This window comes from Schistocerca serialis, chromosome 3, assembly GCF_023864345.2.
Source record: "Schistocerca serialis cubense isolate TAMUIC-IGC-003099 chromosome 3, iqSchSeri2.2, whole genome shotgun sequence".
NCBI lineage: Eukaryota > Metazoa > Arthropoda > Insecta > Orthoptera > Acrididae > Schistocerca > Schistocerca serialis.
Genome location: NC_064640.1, coordinates 96251022 through 96272541, shown reverse-complemented (window position 1 = coordinate 96272541; position 21520 = coordinate 96251022). Strand labels below are relative to the sequence as shown.

Sequence of the window (21520 nt, the reverse complement as noted above, 5' to 3'; positions counted from 1 at the left end):
AACTCTGCCATGTGAACTACCTACCAGCAGAACCTTCTTCTTTCTGTTAAAATTTGCAACAGGCTTAGGCTCCCTAACTGCCGAGGACTGCTGCATGTTTCCTACAGCTATCGCTAGAAGAGGCTCCTCTTCGCCAAACACTGACAGTAGGTGAAAATCTATTGGTTAGAAGCAAAGTACAACTGTTGGAATATCTCCTCCTCCTAGCTGCCTTCTTACCAACTGACAGTTGCCATTCCCCAGTGCCCTTCACCCTTCCCATCCTATCTAGTCCCTCCTTTGTGTTTTGTAACTGCACCTTAAGATTACTTATCTTATGCTCCTGCTCCTCTATCAACTCATTTCTGCTAAAAATTCTGTATTTCCAGTAGAGGATCTCGCTAGAAAGCCCATGGCTTCCTTGCTGCATCCCCTCGATGAAAATACTTTGAACAAATCTCACATCATAATGCACTACTCACAAACCTATGACATTTGACATCATCAGCATTATAAAAGTTATGGGAATAAACTGCCCCTGAATTCTACTGCAATGTACTCATTTTTTTTTAATTAACATGCCTACATCATGAAATCCAACTGTGCTTCCCTGACTGAGAATTCAGATTCGCAGACTGCAAAGGCCAATGCATAGAGCAGCTTGACATGATAAGAAATGCCTGTTATAAAGGAAGAAGTTTCAAACTGTTGTTCTGTTACACATAAGTGATCTTCAATCTTCAGTCATTTATACTATGAAAGTGTATTATAATTGTTGAACTGACTCATCATCCATCACTGCGAGAATTTTCAGTTATGATCCATTGAACATTTAAATAACTATCAGTCTAATGCCTTTCAAGTTTACATTATTTACCATTTTGAATTGCACTGTCCTAAAATTTAATATTTCTTTTTAACTTATTTCTTAGAAAAAATATCAGCATTATATTTGATAGGTTTTCCACTTGGACTGCACAGTAAAAACCAATGGCAATTATTTACATTTGTATAACTTACATATACTGATTCATTTCCTTCACATTGCCGAGTGAAAAATTCCATTAAGACTTCTGTTATAAATACAAAAGTTAATCAAGCAGTTAAAGTGAAAGTTTCTTTACAAAATCATACATTCAGAAATATAATGTTAACAACAGAGTGCAGACTAGCTAATCTAGTTTAAGTGAAAACCACTTCATAAAATTACATGCCATGAATAGTCACAGTAAAAGTATAATCCATAGAATTTGTTCACTTTTATATTTCTACACAGATAGGACAATTATATTGGTTACATCTGGAATATGTAATATCTTGAAAAGCATCTTGTAATATTTACTTTGGTTTTAAATAAAGGACTTTTAAGATTATTCACAGATTACTGATACAGAAGCAAATGTAGAGAGATGAATGCACTGAAAATATAGTTATGGGATGAAAGGTTAAACTGAACTCAGCAACAATACTTAGATGTGAATCAACTTTGATTGGTAAATATAATATTTTCCACAACATTTACTATTGATTAACATTTCAGAACATTTGCTAAGTGTATGAAAAAACATGTATCCATATATATTTTTATTGCTTCCTTGTCTGTGGTAGTTTGTTGATTACAGATTTCCTCAACTGCTGCATTTCATGTGCAATACAATATTCAGCACACAGAACCTGGAAAACATATGTAACTAATTTTAGTACAATAACCACAATCTTTCTTTTAAATGCAGCACAAAGTGATGTAGCGGAATACTTACATATAAGGAAAAATTTTATAAAGACTACTTTATAAGAAAATATATTTTAGATAATTAGTTCACTGAATATTTACAATACAGAGTGTTAAGTCCAACAATGTTTCTAAAAGTGTGGACAAAATTGTGTAATGAAAGTCATCTGTTAGTCCTAAATCTAGTAGGTCATTCATCTAGAGAGGAATGAAAGGTTGAAACAGTTTTGAATAATGTAAAAACACTGTCTGGGTTACTCACTACATTTTTTCTTTTGTAAACAGATAACCATAAAACAAGGTCATAAACAGTAATATTGAAATTTTACATAAAGAGTCAACAAGTACCAGTACTGGAGAAATTAGACACATCTACCACCAAAATAAATGACGTAAACAAGATTTAGAATGACCAAAATGAATGTTCCTGTGATAGTTACTTACATGTTTATGATGATGGTCTCTTATATTACAGATATCTGATGTACCACTCATTCCACATTCTTGAGAGCAACTTGTTTGTCATATATGTTGTCTTAAGAATGCATAGAGAGTACTGGGCAGCAATGCTCAGCTTAGTGTATGCAGTGCAGTTTTGTGACAATTTCCCATTTCCACATACATTATACATTTTTATCCTAATTGTGTAATAATTCCAATGTGTCTATATCATATACTTAATCCATGTACTATCAGTCTTTATTTTAATTAGTTTATAATTTCTTTAATCTTTTCACAGATTATGAATGCTTTTCTCCCATCTATGGGGGCATGGACATGTGCACATATTGCCATGCAGTTGACCATGTAACTTTGCTTGTAGTATTTCTCCCCATACTGGACCAACTGTACGTTGCAGCACTAGACATGACTAGCTTTTTTTTTGTTTTTTTTTGTGGGTATTCTTTGGCTGTATATTCCTGCATATTTAATAACATCACTGGTTGTATACTTGTAGAATTTTAGCAGTAGTGCACTCTTTCATTCTTTTTCCCAGTTTCAGATCTAAAGATGTACATCAAACAAAATTTGTGGTAAACACAAAAAGAATGAAGTAAGTGAGCTAGATCTTCCTTTCACATTATACAGATAGAAGTTACAGTTTTGCTATGTCTTCCCTTAGGAAACAGTTTGGAATATTTCACAACAATATACCAAGATGAAAATGAGAAATCAGCAGTAAGTGAATGTTCAAAAATATGTATGGAAATTATTTCAGAGAAGAAAATAATTGATTTCTATCTGATACAACATGTCTCCCAAAATACGTTGCCTGTTCAAAAAATTCTGCAACATTCGTAAATTTGCACCAGTGGTGTGTTGGAGAGAAATGTGGTTGTGGCATTCCTGCACATACCTGTATTTCATATACAACTTCTGGAAGTTTCATTTTTGTATGTCCATCAGTTATTGTTCACTGCCATACTGAACAGAACAGTATGTCACACAATTTGCAAATTTGGAGATGACAGAGTTAGAGGATCAATGTATCTGCATTAAATTTAGTGTGAAACTCACGAAAACCTTTACAGAGGCACACCAAATGATGCAGGAAGCCTACAGTTATGAGTGATTAAGCTGTAGTCAGTGTCACAAATAGCTGAGACGGTTCAAAAGTGGGTGGATGGAAGTTAAAGATGACCCTTGTTCATGACATGCTTTGGGGACACTCATGTCAGGAACATCAACGAAACTGTATGTGCCAATCAAGAAATGATTGCTGACAACTTTACACAAGAATGTAACATTTCAATTGGATCATGTCATGAAATCCTGACAAAGCATCTTGGAATGCACCATGTTACCACCAAGTTTGTCCCACTCCCTATGAGTCAAGACCACAAAGACCTTCAACTTCAATTTCCTAAAACAAGGTAAAGAATATAATCACAGTGTGTCAAGAGCAGCCCAATAGACCTTTTGTAGCTAATGTGACTACCTTTAAGTATCAACAATAAACACAAAATTATGTAATTAAATATCTATTTTGTTTATTTGAATGCTGGACCTTTCTATAAATTACCAACATCCCACAATCAAAATTACTCCAGAACATCATCATTTGTAGTGTATATTCCATTACATGATATGTCATGTCTGTAGAATCTGTGCAAGACATTATACAATCTATATAAGTGTGTGTCACTGTTGTTTCAGATTAGTTAGACAGAAGTTTTAACACCTCAGAGATGTACAGAAAGGATAGCAGCAAGAAAAGATGGGTACAGCAGACGCAAGACCAAGCTATAAAGTAGAAGTCATAAGGCCGTATCACATAATGAGAGATCAGATGATCATAAATGATGAAAAGAAAAACAAGGAAATAAAAGTATATTTACAATGAAGGAACGAGGAGGATTTTCAGAAGAATTCAACAAAGGGAAGAAGAATGAGGAAAATAAATGGTAGTAAAATGAGAATGATGAAATCTGATCCAATATCCAGTTCATTCAGTCATTTTCCCAACAATACTACTTTCTTGATGTTACTTACATCTCAGTGATGGCTTCACATCAATCTGTATGCCCATCATACACCTCAACCACCTACAGAGGGTCACTTTTCCAAATTACCATCTGACTGCTAGGCCCCAGGATATTATCTCCAGCAGATACTAAAAATTTGTCCATGTCCTACCTTGACAGCTACTGGAAGCCAAAGCACCTGTGTCCATTACCAGTACACTGCCAGCTAGGGGGAAATGCTGAGAAAGTTGTGGCAAACGTGGGATCCACTACACCACAGAGGAATGACCGAGTGCCCAAGTGTGCAAGCAAGGCATAATGACATCTTGGAAGCTGGGAGATACAATCTTATCTAATGACAAAGCAGATTGTGATAAGGAACGCTGTCCTGTGACATAATAGCCACCACCCGATGCTTCACTGCACTGGTGGTGTTATGAGTCGAACACCCACTGGCCTTCTGCTGCTGACAAAGTACTGTCCCTCCAGGCTAGCTGTGGTGTAGTGCTTTCAAAAACAATCCTGTATTACCACCTAATAAATGTGTTATTGTCAATGATGTTCCCTTGGTGCTCCCAAGTGTAACTAGGTCCTCACAACAACATCCCACCCAGCACTCTTCTTCCAACTGTAGAAGTTTGAGACTGCACTCTTCTATGATTAACATATAAGATCCATACCCAGTACCCTCACTATCTGTGGATATCTGATTAGAAATGATAAATTGTTGCATCTTAACCAACCTGACTGACTCATCATAGCCTTCAAAGAAAGTATGAGAAAGTTAACTTGACCCACATGTCTCTACCCTAAGCTGCATTCACTATTGATCCTCACATTCAACCACTAATTATCCACAGAAGTGTATTTCCACATTATGTAATATGACCCCAGGTAAAATAACTCATAAACACTCTCCAGATTGTTTGCATCTTTCCACCCTAATACTTAGACTCATAGCAAGATCCTTGTGGTTCCTGGAGTCAGAGGGGTACCACTTTTAGGTTAGAATCAAGATTCAGGCACCACGTTCTGAAAGAAGTGATAATAACGGGAGAGCCCTACAAAATGCTTAATAACATACAGAAAAAAAGTTTAGTTTACTTCATCAAAATATTACAGGACTGAGTAGCAAGGCAGAAGAGCATCTTGTCCGTTTTGAAAATCTAGGAAGCTCTGAAAAGATAGACATCCTAAACATTCTGTGCCTGTCTGAGCACCATATAACCACAGGATTAGATTAGTTACATATAAAAGATTACACTATTGCAGCTTAAGCGTGCAGAAATAACATGGTAAAAGGAGGAGTTGTTACATACATTAAGACAGAACACAAGTTCAAAAACATTGAGACAAGTAAATTTCAATTTTAATTGTAACTGTATATAGGTCCCCACTGGGAAATTATGAACTATTTATAAGGAAAATGGATTCCTTGTTGTGCTATGTGTCAGGCATCAGCAAGCATTTGATAGTCTGTGGTGACTTCAGTGTAGATTTTTTAAGGATTCTGATAGGAAAAATAATCTGGAAATCTTATTTGGAACCTAAAATTTGATCTCAGTAATTAACTTTCCAACACAGGTAGATAAAGGCATCAGGATCCTAATTAGTGATATTTTCTTTGATGCTCAAAGCACGAAAATAACTGTTTACCCAGTAACAAATGCTCTCTCTGATCATGATGCAGTGCTTATTAGCATAAATAACACAGTGCCTTATGGTATGAGAAATGTCTTTAAGAACAGTTTACAGGAGATGCCCTGGGACGAAATTTATAACAAACAAAATTCTAACATAAAATTTAATCTATTCCATGATAAATTCATATCATTATATAAAATAGCTTCCCGGACATGGTAATCAGAAAGAACACTAAACAGCGACATAAAAAACCATGGCCCGCTATAGGCATTAAAGTGTCTTTTGGAAGGAAAACGGAAATGCATCTTTTGGCAAGAGTAAGAAGGGATCCTGCAGGAGTTGCACACTACAAAAAATACTCAAACTGTCTTAAAAAAATCAAGGAACATGCACATAATGTCACAAATCAGTACTTCCAGCAACAGACTTAAGGATATACTACAGGCAGTGAAATGAGAGACAAGACAACCAGCCACAGAACAAGATGAAATTACTGTTGAACTGAATGGAAGTGCTATGAATGATGAGTCACAGCTAGCAAATGCATTTAATAATCATTTCTTAAATATAATAGAGAGCAGAGGGACAAACAATCCAAGAGCAAAACCACAGCAGTGAGTTGAAAATGTAACTTTCACAAAATCAATCATATGAATGTTTCACCAACTTCTCCGTCTGAAATTTAGAAAATTATACATTCTTTCAAAAATAAAAGGTCATCTGAATTTGATGATGTTTCCAATAAAGTAACAAAAGTTTGTTCCCATGTAATAAGCCCAATCTTATCTGAAATATGTAATATATCACTAACTCAAGGCATTTTTCTAGAGGGACTGAACTATACCACACTTAAACCCCTCTTTGAGAAAGGTGATAAGAGAGATGTCAGTAACTAATGACCTATTTCACTGCTGAAATCATTTTCCGAAATTTTTGAGAAGGTGATGTATTCAAGAACAGTATCTCTCCATAGCATTAACAACACTCCTAGCAAATAACAATTTGTGTTTCAGAGGGATTGCTCTAATGTGAGTGCCATTTACAACTTTACTCACCAGATTTTACAAGCATTAAATAACAAAATTGTGCTGGGTGGTATTTTATGTGACCCCCCTAAGGCATTTGACTGTGTGAATCACAGTGTTCTCCTGGGTAAATTGATAATTTATGGGGACTGATGGTATAACAAACTAATGGATAATGTCATATGTAACCAGAAAGTTGTACTTAATAATTCAAGCAATCTAGTCCAGGGACATAATTTTGACTGGGGAGAAATCATGTATGAGGCTCCCCAAGTTCTAGTGTTACGTCAACTACTGTTCCTCATATACACGACTGGCCATTAAAATTGCTACACCACGAAGATGATGTGCTACAGATGTGAAATTTAACCGTCAGGAAGAAGATGCTGTGATACGCAAATGATTAGCTTTTCAGAGCATTCACACAAGGTTGGCACCAGAGGTGACACCTACAATGTGCTGACATGAGGAAAGTTTCCAACCGATTTCTCATACACAAACAGCAGTTGACTGGCATTGCCTGGTGAAACATTGTTGTGATGCCTTGTGTAAGGAGGAGAAATGTGTACCATCATGTTTCCGACTTTGATAAAGGTCAGATTGTAGCCTATCGCAATTGCGGTTTATCGTATCGCGACATTGCTGCTCGCGTTGGTCGAGAACCAAAGACTGTTACCAGAATATGGAATCGATGGGTTCAGGAGGGTAATATGGAACACCGTGCTGGATCACAATGGCCTCGTATCACTATCAATCGATATGACAGGCATCTTATCCGCATGGCTGTAATGGATTGTGCAGCCGCATCTCGATCCCTGAGTCAACAGATGGGGACATTTGCAAGACAACAACCATCTGCACGAACAGTTTGACGACGTTTGCAGCAGCAGAGACTATCAGCTCGCAGACAGGAGTGCCTGCGATAGTGTACTCAATGGCGAACCTAGGTGCACGAATGGCAAAACGTCATTTTTTTGGATGAATCCAGGTTCTGTTTACAGCGTCATGATGGTCACATCCATGTTTGGTGACATCGCAGTGTATGCACATTGGAAGCGTGTATTCGTTATCGCCATACTGGCGTATCACCTGGCATGATGGTATGGGGTGCCATCGGTTACACGTCTCGGCCACCTCTTGTTCACATTGACGGCACTTTGATCAGTGGACGTTACATTTCAGATGTGTTACGACCTGTGGCTCTACCCTTCATTCGATCCCTGCTAAACCCTACATTTCAGCAGGACAATGCAAGACCGCATGTTGCAGGTCCTGTACGGGTCTTTCTGGATACAGCAAAAGTTTGACTGCTGCCCTGACCAGCACATTCTTCAGATCCCTCACCAATTGAAAACATCTGGTCAATGATGGCCGAGCAACTGGTTCGTCACAATATGCCAGTCACTACTCTTTATGGCCGGCCAGGGTGGCCGAGCGGTTCTAGGCATTACAGTCTGGAACTGTGGGACCGCTACGGTTGCAGGTTCGAATCCTGCCTCGGGCTTGGATGTGTGTGATGTCCTTAGGTTAGTTAGGTTTAAGTAGTTCTAAGTTCTAGGGGACTGATGACCTCAGATGTTAAGTCCCATTGTGCTCAGAGCCATTTGAACCACTACTCTTGATGAACTGTGGTATCGTGTTGAAGCTGCATGGGCAGCTGTATCTGTACATGCCATCCAAGCTCTGTTTGACTCAATGCCCAGGCGTATCAAGGTCGTTGTTATAGCTAGAGGTGGTTGTTCTGGGTACTGATTTCTCAGGATGTATGCACCCAAATTGCATGAAAATGTAATCACATGTCATTTCTAGTATAATACACTCCTGGAAATTGAAATAAGAACACCGTGAATTCATTGTCCCAGGAAGGGGAAACTTTATTGACACATTCCTGGGGTCAGATACATCACATGATCACACTGACAGAACCACAGGCACATAGACACAGGCAACAGAGCATGCACAATGTCGGCACTAGTACAGTGTATATCCACCTTTCGCAGCAATGCAGGCTGCTATTCTCCCATGGAGACGATCGTAGAGATGCTGGATGTAGTCCTGTGGAACGGCTTGCCATGCCATTTCCACCTGGCGCCTCAGTTGGACCAGCGTTCGTGCTGGACGTGCAGACCGCGTGAGACGACGCTTCATCCAGTCCCAAACATGCTCAATGGGGGACAGATCCGGAGATCTTGCTGGCCAGGGTAGTTGACTTACACCTTCTAGAGCACGTTGGGTGGCACGGGATACATGCGGACGTGCATTGTCCTGTTGGAACAGCTAGTTCCCTTGCCGGTCTAGGAATGGTAGAACAATGGGTTCGATGACGGTTTGGATGTACCGTGCACTATTCAGTGTCCCCTTGACGATCACCAGTGGTGTACGGCCAGTGTAGGAGATCGCTCCCCACACCATGATGCCGGGTGTTGGCCCTGTGTGCCTCGGTCGTATGCAGTCCTGATTGTGGCGCTCACCTGCACGGCGCCAAACACGCATACGACCATCATTGGCACCAAGGCAGAAGCGACTCTCATCGCTGAAGACGACACGTCTCCATTCGTCCCTCCATTCACGCCTGTCGCGACACCACTGGAGGCGGGCTGCACGATGTTGGGGCGTGAGCGGAAGACGGCCTAACGGTGTGCGGGACCGTAGCCCAGCTTCATGGAGACGGTTGCGAATGGTCCTCGCCGATACCCCAGGAGCAACAGTGCCCCTAATTTGCTGGGAAGTGGCGGTGCGGCCCCCTACGGCACTGCGTAGGATCCTACGGTCTTGGGTGCATCCGTGCGACGCTGTGGTCCGGTCCCAGGTCGACGGGCACGTGCACCTTCCGCCGACCACTGGCGACAACATCGATGTACTGTGGAGACCTCACGCCCCACGTGTTGAGCAATTCGGCGGTACGTCCACCCGGCCTCCCGCATGCCCACTATACGCCCTCGCTCAAAGTCCGTCAACTGCACATACGGTTCACGTCCACGCTGTCGCGGCATGCTACCAGTGTTAAAGACTGCGATGGAGCTCCGTATGCCACGGCAAACTGGCTGACACTGACGGCGGCGGTGCACAAATGCTGCGCAGCTAGCGCCATTCGACGGCCAACACCGCGGTTCCTGGTGTGTCCGCTGTGCTGTGCGTGTGATCATTGCTTGTACAGCCCTCTCGCAGTGTCCGGAGCAAGTATGGTGGGTCTGACACACCGGTGTCAATGTGTTCTTTTTTCCATTTCCAGGAGTGTATATTTGTCCAATGGATACCCCTTTATCATCTGCATTTCTTCTTGGTGTAGCAATTTTAATGACCAGTAGTGTATGTAAATGATCTTCTGTCATTCTTTTTGCTGATGACACTAGTATTGTAATCAGTCTAACCATATGTAAAGAAACAGAATAAATGGTAAACAGAGTTCTTAAAAGTAGCATTGACTGGTTTTCTGTGAATGGTCACACCCTCTGTTTTAGAAAGGTACAACATACTCAGTTCTGCACATCTTGAGGCACTACACCAATGGTAAGTGTAACACATGGCAAGAAAATAAAAAACAGGGTCAAAACTTTAAAATTCTTAAAAGTCCACCTTGATGAGAATTTAAATTGGAAAAATACATTTCGGAAATGCTAAAACAATTTAGTTCTGCCACATTTGTGCTTAGGATAACTGAAAATCTTGGGGAGAGACAATTCAGTAAGTTGACTTATTTTGCATATTTTAATTCAGTAATGTCATATGGAATAATGTTCTGGGTAACTCATCTTTAAGGAAGAAAGTCTTCATTGTGCTAAAAGATACTGTGAAAATAATATGTGGTGCTCACCCACAATCATTTTGTAGACATCTGTTTACGGAGTTGGGCATTGTGACCACTGCTTCACAGCACATTTATGCCCTCATGAAATTTGTTGTAAATCACCAACTATGATTCAACAAGAACACTGAGGTACATAATTACAATACCAGAAGGAAAAATCACATTCATTAATCCACATTAAGGTTGTCTTCAGTAGAAAAAGTGCTGCACAATGCCACAACAAAAACTTCTGACTATTTACCCAGTGACATAAAATATCTGACAGATAGCAAAATAAAATTTGATAACAAACTGAGGAAATTTCTAACTCTTTCCTTAACAACTTCTTCTATTCCGTAGAAGAATTCCTATTACCTTAATGTGCAAAAGATGGTGGGTAGGAAATACTAACTCACATATGTATATCTTTCTTCTTTTTGTGAAAAAAATATCCTCTTAGAAATGTTCAGAATGTAACACTATGTACAAATTAATTTGAGATGCGAATGTAAAATGACTCCTTCAACATCATTATGATATCTCATGTAAAATGATCTATGAAAAAAAATCCATTGCATGTCATAAAGCTGTTGTATTCTTTCCTGGAGCAAGCTGGTGCACAGCTTTTATAAATGGTTCTTGATATCCTGGATACTTGGACAGGGACAGAGCTGACTTCCAAGCTGGTCCCACATGTTGTGTTGGGGACAGATCTCAGGATATTGCTGGCCACTGGTGTAGCTCAACATCATGCACACACTTTGCAGTGGCATAGTCCATGTGTGGGTGAACATTGTCCTGATGAAAAATGGCAGCACGATTGTGCTGTCAGATTTCTGTCAATCACTACCAGCCATGAACTGAAGTCATACCTGATGACCTCAGACACAATGACAACAAGAGTAATACCACTGTGCCTCCCCAACACACTGGAAGAATGTAACCTCTGCCTGGGGTGTCACCACACTCACCAACAACACTGATTTGTCACAGAGCAGAACTGTGTTTGATAATGAAATACACTGCAACACTACTCATCAGCAGTCCATTTTTCCTGGGCAAATACCACTCCAAATGCAGTGGTTTTGTTGTGGTGTTAATGGCAGCCTGTGCAAGGGATGATAATTCCCTATTCCTGCTAGTCTCTGACCAGTGGTGCAGGATGACACAGAACATTGCACGGAGTTCATTATTTCTTCTCGGATGGCAGGCTTAAATGTGACAGTGTTGTGAAGTCCTTGGTACACAATACAGCAATACTCCCTGGGTGGTCGGACTTGGTCTACCAGGATCTTAACAATGAGTATGCCTGCCAAACATTACAATGTAGTCCAGCTTCAGGCCATACCACATCTGAATGCCCCACAAATTTGGATATTTCATCATTCAACTAGCCAGCGAAATGGAGACCTTCAATGAGGCCTCTTTCAAAGTCTGTCTGCTGCTGATAATGCTGTTGCATGCAAGCACACAGCATTTACATGTCATTCACAGTGACCACTAAATATTTGACATTGTTCACGTCCCTAGAATACCCTGACAAGAATGGTAACAACAATAATTGTGGACAACACTAGTGGCCATTCTGCCTGTTACAGAGAATTCCAACTCCAGTCATTTATATACCCATTGATAGTGTGTACATGTATAAAGCTACACTGATGTCTGTCCGTGCTTTCTGGGTACTTCCCTTTTTTTTTTGTCATGTATTGTGTCCCCCCATGAACCATGGACCTTGCCGTTGGTGCCTCAGCAATACAGATAGCCGTACCGTAGGTGCAACCACAACGGAGGGGTATCTGTTGAGAGGCCAGACAAATGTGTGGTTCCTGAAGAGGGGCAGCAGCCTTTTCAGTAGTTGCAAGGGCAACAGTCTGGATGATTGACTGATCTGGCCTTGTAACAAAAACCAAAACGGCCTTGCTGTGCTGGTACTGCGAACGGCTGAAAGCAAGGGGAAACTACAGCCATAATTTTTCCCGAGGGCATGCAGCTTTACTGTATGATTAAATGATGATGGCGTCCTCTTGGGTAAAATATTCCGGAGGTAAAATAGTCCCCCATTCGGATCTCCGGACGGGGACTACTCAAGAGGTTGTCATTATCAGGAGAAAGAAAACTGGCGTTCTACGGATCGGAGCGTGGAATGTCAGATCCCTTAATCGGGCAGGTAGGTTAGAAAATTTAAAAAGGGAAATGGATAGGTTGAAGTTAGATATACCGGGAATTAGTGAAGTTTGGTGGCAGGAGGAACAGGACTTCTGGTCAGGTGACTACAGGGTTATAAACACAAAATCAAATAGGGGTAATGCAGGAGTAGGTTTAATAATGAATAGGAAAATAGGAATGCGGGTAAGCTACAACAAACAGCATAGTGAACGCATTATTGTGGTCAAGATAGATACGAAGCCCACACCTACTACAGTAGTACAAGTTTATATGCCAACTAACTCTGCAGATGACGAAGAAATTGAAGAAATGTATGATGAAATAAAAGAAATTATTCAGATTGTGAAGGGAAACGAAAATTTAATAGTCATGGGTGACTGGAATTCGAGTGTAGGAAAAGGGAGAGAAGTAAACATAGTAGGTGAATATGGATTGGGGCTAAGAAATGAAAGAGGAAGCCGCCTGGTAGAATTTTGCACAGAGCACAACATAATCATAACTAACACTTGGTTTAAGAATCATGAAAGAAGGCTGTATACATGGAAGAACCGGGAGATACTAAAAGGTATCAGATAGATTATATAATGGTAAGACAGAGATTTAGGAACCAGGTTTTAAATTGTAAGACATTTCCAGGGGCAGATGTGGACTCTGACCACAATCTATTGGTTATGACCTGTAGATTAAAACTGAAGAAACTGCAAAAAGGTGGGAATTTAAGGAGATGGGACCTGGATAAACTGAAAGAACCAGAGGTTGTACAGAGTTTCAGTGAGAGCATAAGGGAACAATTGACAGGATTGGGGTAAAAAATACAGTAGAAGAAGAATGGGTAGCTTTGAGGGATGAAGTAGCGAAGGCAGCAGAGGATCAAGTAGGTAAAAAGATGAGGGCTAGTAGAAATCCTTGGGTAACAGAAGAAATATTGAATTTGATTGATGAAAGGAGAAAATATAAAGATGCAGTAAATGAAGCAGGCAAAAAGGAATACAAACGTCTCAAAAATGAGATCGACAGGAAGGGCAAAATGGCTAAGCAGGGATGGCTAGAGGGCAAATGTAAGGACGTAGAGGCCTATCTCACTAGGGGTAAGATAGATACTGCCTACAGGGAAAATAAAGAGACCTTTGGAGATAAGAGAACGACTTGTATGAATATCAAGAGCTCAGATGGAAACCCAGTTCTAAGCAAAGAATGGAAAGCAGAAAGGTGGAAGGAGTATATAGAGGGTCTATACAAGGGCGATGTACTTGAGGACAATATTATGGAAATGGAAGAGGATGTAGATGAAGATGAAATGGGAGATACGATACTGCGTGAAGAGTTTGACAGAGCACTGTTAGACCTGAGTCGAAACAAGGCCCCCGGAGTAGACAACATTCCATTGGAACTACTGACGGCCTTGGGAGAGCCAGTCCTGACAAAACTCTACCATCTGGTGAGCAAGATGTATGAAACAGGCGAAATACCATCACACTTCAAGAAGAATATAATAATTCCAATCCCAAAGAAAGCAGGTGTTGACAGATGTGAAAATTACCGAACTATCAGTTTAATAAGTCACAGCTGCAAAATACTAACATGGATTCTTTACAGACGAATGCAAAAACTAGTAGAAGCCAACCTCGGGGAAGATCGGTGTGGATTCCGTAGAAACACTGGAACACGTGAGGCAATACTGACCTTACGACTTATCTTAGAAGAAAGATTAAGGAAAGGCAAACCTACGTTTCTAGCATTTGTAGGCTTAGAGAAAGCTTTTGACAATGTTGACTGGAATACTCTCTTTCAAATTCTAAAGGTGGCAGGGGTAAAATACAGGGAGCGAAAGGCTATTTACAATTCTTACAGAAACCAGATGGCAGTTATAAGAGTCGAGGGACATGAAAGGAAAGCAGTGGTTGGGAAGGGAGTAAGACAGGGTTGTAGCCTCTCCCCGATGTTGTTCAATCTGTATATTGAGCAAGCAGTAAAGGAAACAAAAGAAAAATTCGGAGTAGGTATTAAAATTCATGGAGAAGAAATAAAAACTTTGTGGTTCGCCAATGACATTGTAATTCTGTCAGAGACAGCAAAGGACTTGGAAGAGCAGTTGAATGGAATGTACAGTGTCTTGAAAGGAGGATATAAGATGAACATCAACAAAAGCAAAACGAGGATAATGGAATGTAGTCGAATTAAGTCAGGGGATGCTGAGGGAATTAGATTAGGAAATGAGGCACTTAAAGTAGTAAAGGAGTTTTGCTATTTGGGGAGCAAAATAACTGATGATGGTCGAAGTAGAGCGGATATAAAATGTAGGCTGGCAATGGCAAGGAAAGCGTTTCTGAAGAAGAGAAATTTGTTAACATCCAGTATTGATATAAGTGTCAGGAAGTCATTTCTGAAAGTATTCGTATGGAGTGTAGCCATGTATGGAAATGAAACATGGACGATAAATAGTTTGGACAAGAAGAGAATAGAAGCTTTCGAAATGTGGTGCTACAGAAGAATGCTGAAGATTAGATGGGTAGATCACATAACTAATGAGGAAGTATTGCAAATGGTGCAAATGGCTCTGAGCACTATGGGACTTAACGTCTATGGTCATCAGTCCCCTAGAACTTAGAACTACTTAAACCTAACTAACCTAAGGACACCACACAACACCCAGCCATCGAGGAAGTATTGAATAGGATTGGGGAGAAGAGAAATTTGTGGCACAACTTGACCAGAAGAAGGGATCGGTTGGTAGGACATGTTCTGAGGCATCAAGGTATCACCAATTTAGTATTGGAGGGCAGCGTGGAGGGTAAAAATTGTAGAGGGAGGCCAAGAGATGAATACACTAAGCAGATTCAGAAGGATGTAGGTTGCAGTAGGTACTGGGAGATGAAAAAGCTTGCACAGGATAGAGTAGCATGGAGAGCTGCATCAAACCAGTCTCAGGACTGAAGACCAGAACAACAACAATGCATTGTGTAAGTTAGATACTGTCAAATATTTACATTTGGCAAAGGATTCACAACAGGACTATCTGGACCTTTGTCCATGCTTTAACCTAATGTCTACATTCTATTTAGGTATATGTCTGCTGCACAGTCCCATAATTCTATTCCGGATATTTTGTTTCATATTACACAATTTTTAAGGTTTGGCTGGGAACTGTTTTTGGCCACTGGCTTATCAGAAACAGTCCACTGTTGGTTTTCTCACATACAGAATTAATTTGGTTCATTCAACGAAGATTTTTCAGCAGATGAACAAAGAAATTTAAAGTTATCTGTGTCTTTTGATGAAAGCTGGTTGTTTTAAATGTTAGCAGCTGAGATTTACTTAAGTTAATATGTAGGTCTTAATGTATAAAATCTGTGGTTACTGCCATAAGATCATTAGCTGCAACTGATGGGAATGCAACAAAGGTTTTTTCATAAAATAGGAGGGAGGAGTCACCACCACAGCTTACCAGATGTGAGTTGAAGGACTGTGTCATGCCCCTGATGTAGACCTGTATTCTCGGGCAGACAGCCCAAAAATTATTATTTCCGCTGTTGCTTCTGCCGCCAAGCATTTAGAATGCCAAGCACCACTTGATCCTTAACACTGTGCAGGTTGCAATTATTTCTCTAGAACAACTTGCAATCCCATACGTTCCATGGTAGTGATCTATGTTACTCTTACTCCCACTGCCAAGGAGATCCCTCTTCCCTTTCCTGCCCAATCATGCATTCCTTTATTATACTTTCCAGTTTCTGTGATCTTGTGTTCTTTCATTTATCACTATTTGCTTTCACTGTATATTTTCTATTTTCGAATTATTATTTTGATCCTGTTTTTTTTCTCTCTCTTCTGATGTTATCTTTGTTACTGGACTCACAATTTTTAATTCTTCCCAAGTACTCACTTTGTATTTCTCATTTCTTTTTCCTCACACCTTACAACTCTTAGATGTTCTTATACTTTCTCTTTGACACAGCCTCCTCCATGAATTTTAACAGCTTCAGAAATTCCATTCTTTCCTGTAAACCACTAATAAAAAACTAGTTAAAAGTTGTTCTCAGATGAATGCTAGTGTTGGCATCTGGTATTGTTTCTGTCAGATAAATGATGTAAATTGGTTACCTCTAAAGTATTGATCAAGTGAAATGAAATAAAGTGAAAAATTGTAATGGAACATGATAAACAGATTCAAAATAATTCAGAGAGCATGGAATACTAGAGAGGTTGAAACACATTAAGGGTGAACAACGAATATGGAAAGAAACAAATATAAAATAAGGATTAGATTTTCTCCTGCTGAAATATGAATTATAACTGAGGAAAATGACAGAGAATGTAAAATGTATTAATAGTATGATGTATAATCCTGATACTGGATATATTTACTTATTACTGTTATTACTACCATTATCTTCACTATCATTATGCTCAAGACAGAAAAGACAAATATTCTGCTTATTCTGAGATACACACAAATTGATGTGCCTTGGATTAAGTAGCACAATATTGCTCATCACCTGTGCTTGAAAATTAACATACATAATTTACTATACTGTACAACCTACTCCAAATTTACTTTTCATCATATGAGTGCTGGTGAAGCCCTGTGGCACTCTTTAATTTTACATGTGGCACTCTTAACTTTACGTTTCACATTCTCCAAACTGGCAGTGTTTCCTGTATACATCTTGTAATTTGGTGATAAATATAATATGATTTTGTTAACAAATGGTCTTATAAAAATTATATTCACCTAACGTGACCCATTTTTAGCGAAAGTACTCAGAGAATGTTCCTCTCAGCTGTGAGGTCACACATAAGGTAACTTACCACAGGAAGAGAAATAGTAAACAACAGTCCCATAATCAAAATTTGATAAGTCATTAAGGGAAGTAGGTTTATATTTAGCAACTACTGGAACAATTTTACTGAAGCAAGTAACTCTGCCACAGATGGCAGGAGGAGGGTTCCAATTTCCCTCTGGTTTCTGTGATTAATATCCCAACTGTCTGCTTCAACAACAGCATGAGAATGCTTAGATGTTTTGCTTTTGCTCTTAATCCTTGCCCACCAGAACCAATATTTGCACTCGCAATACTTAACACTGATAAAATATTGCACTTTAGCACTCCCCTATATCCACAGTGTTTACTTAATTTTTGCTTCTGGCTCCAATATTCAATTAATCTGAATTTAAATTTTCTTTTTTGTTCCAAATTTCAGGAAAGACCTGTCTTAAATTAGAAAAAAGATTATATTTATTAAAGTCCATTTGATGCTATGTGTTGTGGGCCAGAGTAGCCGAACGGTTCTAGGCTCGACAGTCTGGAGCCGCGCAACCACTACTGTCGCAGGTTCTAATCCTGCCTCGGGCATGGATGTGTGTGTTGTCCTTAGGATAGTTAGGTTTAAGTAGTTCTAAGTTCTAGGGGACTGATGACTTCAGCAGTTAAGTCCCATAGGGCTCAGAGCCATTTGGACCATTTTGCTATGTGTCAAATGCAGGTTCGTGTTTATAATTACTTCAAGGAGAAAGATTTATTTTTGTATTTCTGCATCAGAATGCAATAATAAACCAAACTAAGCACAGAAAGGTTCTTTATAGTGTGACGTGCGTAAGAATTTTCTGAATGAGAAACCTCTGGCAATGGAAATTTATGTGGCAACAAAATATATTGATGTTATGTCCTCTTGAATGAGTGGTACTGAATGTATTATACTATTTTAATATTGACTTCTCTGCTGATTAAAAAAAGTGAATGCAAGGTTTACACACTCCAAACAGGAAAAAATAAATAAAAAATCTGTTAATCAATTTAGTGAATTTGACAGTTCATCCTGTATACAGATTTGCCTCAGAAATCACCAAAATTGTACATACTGCTTTACTCAGAGGGGATAGTGTGATCACCACACTAATGATTTCTGTTTCTGGTAGCAGATACTTATTGCAGCAAATGATTTTTAACATACAGCTACATGTGATATTTTAATGCATCTAGTAAGGAATATGTAGGGAACCCCTGCTGCTTGCATATTCTGAGAGTTGAAAGATGGCATTCATTTAGTGCATTTGATTGTATTTAGAATACACAAATTCAGGTCTGTAATCTGCAAAGTTAAACTTAATCTCAGTGTTAAATGTGTCAGAACATTATTTTTCTGTGATAGAAAATGAAGAGACCAATATTCCTGATTGATGTAAAAATGTATGAAATTTATCAGTATGTGGATGCAGTATGTGGATGTAGAGTGTAAGTACCAGTATCAGGCTTTTGTGCTGTGCATTATCAAAACATTTTTTTTTCTTTTCATAGTTCTTGTAATTTGTATTACATACTAACAAAAATTATTTTTCTTTATAAACACTACGTTTAAGTCAAATCCAATATCGTCCAATGATGCAGTAAAGAAATATGTAAACCGTCTTTGCTGATCCTAACAGCATCACCTTGCACGAAATTATATGCCAAACCTGTGAGAGAAACAGTTGAAAAATCAGCTCCCTGAATGTGCAACTCCTACTCTTCATAAACAGAACAGTATAAAATCTTAATTATATTCTGTCACTGTGGCTGGGCATACCGTTTGCTAAATTTCTAAGATTAAGAAGTTAGCTGATTAGTCAATTTTATTTATAGTGTTTTATTTCCATGTTAGACTGATTTAGGAAATTTGTTTTGGCCGATAAAGAAAAATTTCTTTCTACCAACTTTGGCTTTAATGAATGAAAAAGTAGGATAGTTAATTAATTTACCATAATACCCAGACATAAATATTAAAATAAAACACTGCCTATAATGGCAGCGGCAAAATTACACACTTTGCTGTCAAACTATGTGAGCATAATAAATTATCCAGAAGCACTTTCTTCCTCAGAAACTGCGCGATTTACGACATATAAAACGTTATCACCCTTCATTCACGTTGAAAAATCCTTTAAACTGTGTAATTCCGTTCCTGAATTCTAAGCTATAAATCAATCAATTATCTTTAATAATTACCTCTCCACGTCTCGGCTTCATTTTTGTTTGCGTTGGTACGCAAGACAGAAGGCATTTCATCGAAATATTGCGGTACGTTTTAAGTAGTAGCTCATACTGCAAACAAATAAATTATTTTTAACAAATTACAATAAGTTGCCGGTCCTCGTATTAATAATCGTTCAGTTTACTTACTGCGTCATCTATCTTTCCGGCCATGACGAGATGGAATCAAATATATTTACGTTTCTGAAGAATAATAGCAGCCATATATGTAGACAAGTCTCCAACTTCCACAACAATTTCAGCGCAATGACACAGAATATTCCCTTCTTCGCGCTCGATCAACGAATGACAATACTTAACCTGTTGCGCCAAAGATCTTATTAGCTGACGCAGTACTACTGTCCACCCCAACGAAATGTAAAAAGTAATGCTTTCGCGCAGTAATGCAGTTACACATTAATTTTACGTGAGTGATACGAAGAGGAAATACATTAAAATGTCAATAGATACGCTTACCAGTTCCAATCGTAAAAAGGAATACCGTATCTCCGGCATGTGGAGTGATGCGGATGTCACAGATTAATTATAAACGAGGCGTTGACGGGCTGTCCATTTGGCACGTTGCTTTAAAAGAATTCACCACTGATAGTCTGAACTATATACAACTGGTAGTAATGTAAGGATTTACAACATTTCGTACTAATCTCTGAGTTGTAGCTCTCGATGTCTTAACGTTATTACAACTTGATCATCGATATTAAGTTCCAACACGAGACACTTGAATGTAGTGAATACTGAAATTGTTAAATAAATGAATACGAAAGCACTCATTTACTCCAGGGATGCTACGCTGCTAAGGTAAATAAGCGGTATACTTTATGGGAAATCTAGGACATTTACATCTACTTAATTATGTAGTCTGTGGAGTGCACAGCAGAGAGTACTTCCAATGGTACCACCTATTAAGGTTTCTTCTCGTTCCATTCTCGTATGGAGTGCGGAAAGACTGACTGCCTGAATACGTACTTCTGTGAGCGTTGTTCGTTATCTTCGCAGTCCATACAGGAGTGATGCATTGGTAGCTGCAGTATATTCCTAGATATCTCATTTGGTACTGATTATTGAATGTTTGCAAGTAGGATTTCTAGGGTTAACAGATTTTTCAGTACAGGTATTTCGGCGATGAGCTTCCGCTAGTCAAACACACTTGTGGCCATTTGTTGGTTTCAACACACTTGAGCAGTATTTTAGGATGGGTCGCATGAGTATTTTGTAAGGAATCTCATTTTTAGACTGAATGCATTTTCATAGAATTCCTATGACTGAACTCAAGTCTGCCAGTTGAGCCTATTTCATATACTGATCCATAATTTCTTACAACCTGGTATTTCTATTAGGTCACTGATTCCAGTTATGTATAATTTGTGTTGTCACGGGATTCAACGCTTTTACGATTTATGAAACGCACAGTTTTACATTTCTGAACATTTAAAGAAATTAGTAAGTCGTTAAACCACTTCAAATGTTATTCAAAATAGACTGAATGTTTGTGTAGGGGAAGGTGAGGCAAGATGACGAAATAAACTTCAGATTTTTCCCACGGTTTCGTACATGGTTTAACAACCTGAAATTTAAAGGGACAGTTATTTTAATTTTTCTTAAAGAATAAAAAATATTTAAATGCTGTTATCACTTCTAGAAATATGAAATATATTTTTCAGAAAAGGTGTAATTTTCGTCAACTTACTCCA

At 38.9% G+C, this 21520-nt stretch overlaps 1 long non-coding RNA gene across 1 annotated transcript; it reads right to left on the bottom strand.

Annotated features, from left to right (window-relative positions):
* Window positions 1-1403: 1403 nt before the first annotated feature.
* LOC126471535 (uncharacterized) lies at window positions 1404-20118 on the bottom strand. Its single transcript, XR_007586333.1, has 3 exons — window positions 19959-20118; window positions 19785-19880; window positions 1404-1653 (listed from the first exon to the last, which is right to left on the bottom strand). It is a non-coding gene; the product is annotated as an uncharacterized LOC126471535 (long non-coding RNA).
* Window positions 20119-21520: the final 1402 nt, after the last annotated feature.